At 37.8% G+C, this 4,519-nt stretch overlaps 1 pseudogene; it reads left to right on the plus strand.

The window, feature by feature from the left end:
- Window positions 1-853: 853 nt before the first annotated feature.
- LOC131551333 (uncharacterized) lies at window positions 854-4,214 on the plus strand (annotated as a pseudogene).
- The last annotated feature ends 305 nt before the right edge of the window (window positions 4,215-4,519 follow it).

The following is a 4,519-nucleotide window of genomic DNA, read 5'->3' on the forward strand; positions in this document are numbered from 1 at the left end:
TTAAAAAAAAATGTTGTGTATTTTTGATCCAATAAATGCAGGCTTGATGAGCACAAGACACTTTCATAATGCTGCATAATTGCCAGCCTACACTTCACATAATAGGCCTGTAGGTGGCACTCGGGCTTCATTAACTATGATAGTTTCATGAAAGAGTAAACGGTGCATCATACATAAATGTAAGTGAATTGAATACTAGTTACCATTATTGCGACTTTTGGCACTGCACGGATTTGTGCAGTGCTTTTGTAGTCATTTAGCATCCATTTTCTCAGCGATGTAATTTGATTTATAAAATGAGACAAACCGCAGATCGCTCCACAAATAAGCTCTGTCCCACGTCATTTTCAACCGATTTATGAATAAGAACGGAAAATGACTGCTCCACTTCACATTATTGTCCAATGAAATTTGAACTTGTGCCAGATCATGATTGGTTGGTGTAGCCTATTATAGGCTACATGACAAACGGGCATTGATGAATTATGTAACAGGCCTATTCTAAAATATATGAATTTGTAATTAACACTAGCTTTGATTGTTGATGAAAAAAAGTTTAAAATATTGTTTGGTTAATTTTTTTCCTTCTGTCGACCCACTCACTGAAAGAACCATATCTGAGAGCCTAGACTGTGGAATATCAGTCGGTCAAGCAAAACGCACGCAACCCTCAGATTGACAGATATGTAAAAAATAAACAGGAATATTCCGACTTTTGAGCAATAAATTGCCGTTTTGTACACATTGTCATGTTAATTATAATTCAAATGCATTTTGTTTTATTGACTACAATATCATTGCTATTTGTCCGAGAGGGGCACTTCTGAATAATTTTGAAAAAGGGCAGGGGCTTGAGCCCCCAAAGCCCCCCTTCTGCACGTGCCTGATTGCATCCGTTTTCTCTCCGGTACATCACCAGTGGGAGCTTCATGGTGAAAACTTCTACATCACTCTCGTCAACGTAGTCCATAGTTACAATACAAATTTATCTTGACTTTATCTTGAGGTTATTTTGGGAAAAACAGTAGGGGGGCGTTTCCTCCCACTCTACCCCCTATGTCTACAGAGAGTAAGCTTGTGTGCCATCTCATAATTATAGCCCAGTTTCACTTGAGTGTTTCTAATTTATTCTTACAGTCAGCATGAAATATAAATTCATCTGTTTGGTATAAGCGGGATAATGCATGGCTAGCTGTGCATTATCCCGCTTATACCACGGTCATTTGCCAGCATAGACAAGTTAAAGTTGTTAATGATGTTCGCAGCACAATATTTGACCGGATCAGTTTCGGCTTTTGAGTGCTAGAATTCTGCCGCTTCAAATCAGACACAGATGAAATTTTACACCTCTTTGCTGAGGAATATAATAATGTAGCCATTAAGTATCTAGGTTAGTTTATTAATAAAAGTCACGGGGAAGCGTTGAGAAGTTTGTGTGTGTGCACAGTACAATCTGCGATCTCTCTCTCTCTCTCTCTCTCTCTCACTGTGTGTGTGTGTGTGTGTGTGTGTTTGTGTATGAGTGATGTGTGTGGGTTTGTGTGCATCAATTAAAGCAGTGCATTAATATAGAAAGGTGATTAAACTGACTTGGAATTATATGTGCATTAAAGGGTTTTAATGCATACCTGGCATGCAATCAGAGTCCCGTATTCAGACAGACCATGGTATAAGCAGGATAGGTCAACGGCTATGTATGCATTACACAATTTGAATGCAGAACTTTTAGTAATTTTTCACATTCTATACTGTATTTACAAAGGGTGCCACAGTTACGCAAGTCCACCACCAGAGGTCATCATCCGTCCCTCTAATAATGACAACCAGATTCCTCACAGGACATAAACATGAGGAGAAATCAGGGTGAAATGTCAAATATTTTGTATTTTTTATTTACTCTCTAGTCACCACCAGCAATATTATACCCATTCAGCTCAACAACAGAAGACAGAATAAATGCTACTGCTGCTGATGGAAGCTATTCATATTTATATTATATTTAAATTAATTATCAAAAGACAGAAAGAGGCTAAGGGTGTGTGTGTGTGTGTTTAGGGTTAAATACTCGTGGTTGTGCATTGCCTCTCTATGTTGTCAGTTTTGTGTTAGGGCTCTACAATGAAAGAAATGAAGAGATGCTCTAAAATTTGCTGTGTGTAACTTTGATTCTGGGGGAAAAAAACAACCTCCACTCCTTTGTAGATCTCATGCTACAAGTGTATAATATGAATAGTAATTTCAATGATTTATTTTTCTAATTGATTTCTTTTATGTTTTCACAGACCCCTGCTATACCTACACTGCGCTGGACGATCCTTGGAGATCCACAGATGATCGATATACCTACCAATTAATGTGTGACCGAGATGTCAGCTGGGTCGGCTGGTACCGTCTCTTCATTCATGGTCAGAGCGCTCAGATGACAGACACATGTGTTGATATGTATAGTTGTGGCACTAATATCCCGCTGTGGCTGAACGGAGGACATCCAAATGTTGAGGATGTAGTGGTCACGCGAGGTGTCTGCAGTCACTGGAACAATAACTGCTGCCATGTCCAATCCCATTAAAGTCAAAGCCTGTCCAGGAGGTTATTATATCTATGAGTTTGTGAGGCCAGTTAACTGCCATTTGGCATACTGTGCAGGTGAGCATATTTTGCATTCACCCATGTATGTGTTTGTGTAATATAATTTATGATATTGTTTTATGAATATTTTATGATCTATGAGTTTTTGGCTTACTGTGGAGGTAAATACATTAACATGCCTTTTGTATTTGTGTTTTGTGTCTGTTTATTAATAATATTCATTACATTTCTTTGTGCAAAACAATCCCACTCTCACTCCAGAGCCAAACTTGGCAGTTGTTTGTAGTCTGCTATGCCCTCTACTGACTGCTGATGTTATGACTGGAATTATCATGAAAATCTGTGTCATTTAAAGTTTTGCACAGTAGTGTTAATTTCATAATAAAAACTGTTTGTCGATGAACTTGTTGATATTAGATGAGACAACACCAACGTCATTAAATGCTAACTGTGTCTATATCAACAGGCAATATTGTTCACGAGAAAAAGTGAGAATAAATAGAGTTTAAAAATAAAAACTTTACCAATATCTCTCTTGTTTTTTTGTTCGTTCTCGTGGCAGGACGAGGAATATTCTACCCATTCGGCTGGGCAGGAGACACAATAAATCCTGCTGTTGATGATGAAAGCTCCTCAGTTATTCAGCTGTCGAGTCCATTTCTGTTCTTTGGCCGCACATACCAGCAGATTTATGTAAGAATCTGACTCCTCCTTCATTGTAGGTCTAAATATGAGTGGTGAATGCTTTATAAACCCATCTGTGATTAGTGGTTTTGACAATATTTCTCATGTTTCAGGTGAATAATAATGGCCACCTCACATTCAACCAGGCTTCACCGGAATATGTTCTCTATTCATTTCCTGCTTATGAAAGCCAAGTTATAATTGCTGGTCTCTGGACAAACCTCGACAACAGTGTGAGGGGTTTTGTTTCTTATCAGCAGTACACCAGTGGAAAAATTTTTTTTGTTGTTGTTTTTTTGTACAGGCTGGTTATGACACAATAAACTCCACAGACTATTTTGTGATTCCTGGATCAAACAGCGGCAGCTCCCATCTCAAACCTCAGGAACTCCAGTAATGTCGGTGTTTCTGGACGATGGGCCTTCAAGGTGGACGCTGGGCAACACAACATTTATGAAGGTAAAGTTTTTACCTTTCCTTAAATAAATAGGTTTTGTTTTACAAGCCAATGTTTTGGTAAACATTAGATATTTTTAACACCTATCATTCAACAAGTTCATGTCTATCAGCTTTGAGCTTATCAGTATAGTGCACTTCTAAAAGTAAACACAAAATAAACTTCTAGCAGATATACACATTCAAAATGTACAGCCTTTCTGTTCCTATAAGGATCAAAATATTGAAAACAGTCTTGTACTCATGTTGTACAATTATGGATCAATGTATGGTTCAGTTGGTTTTGTCGTTTGTCCATGCCCTAACTTCCTTTTTCTATAGAAAATGTGTGAACACAGAATGAGAAAACTGCACTCATTAAGTGAGTTCATGAGGTATTTAATGGTGCTTATATTTGTGTTCATTCTTTCAGAATTCACCACATCAACCACCACAGTCTCAACAGCTGATAATGCTTTGAGAGAAGACAGATGCACACTCTCAGAAGTAAAGGTACAAAAGCTGTCACTGGGGCGGTACCTTTTCAAAAGGTACATGTTTGTACCTAAAGGGTCCATTTTGATACCTTAAAGGTACATATTAGTACTTAAAGTGGACATATTTGAATCTAATAGGTAAAAAAGTGTACCTTTAGAAAAGGTACTGCCCCAGTGACAGCTTTTGTACCTTTATTTCTGAGAGTGCATAATAGGCTATACAACTTTTTTGTTGTTGTTTTTAATTTACTTCACAAAACTGTTTTGCAATCAAATCCTCTTCTTCTTTAACAGCCATTGTAACGGTGACTATA

This window comes from Onychostoma macrolepis, chromosome 12 (assembly GCF_012432095.1).
Source record: "Onychostoma macrolepis isolate SWU-2019 chromosome 12, ASM1243209v1, whole genome shotgun sequence".
Lineage (NCBI taxonomy): Eukaryota > Metazoa > Chordata > Actinopteri > Cypriniformes > Cyprinidae > Onychostoma > Onychostoma macrolepis.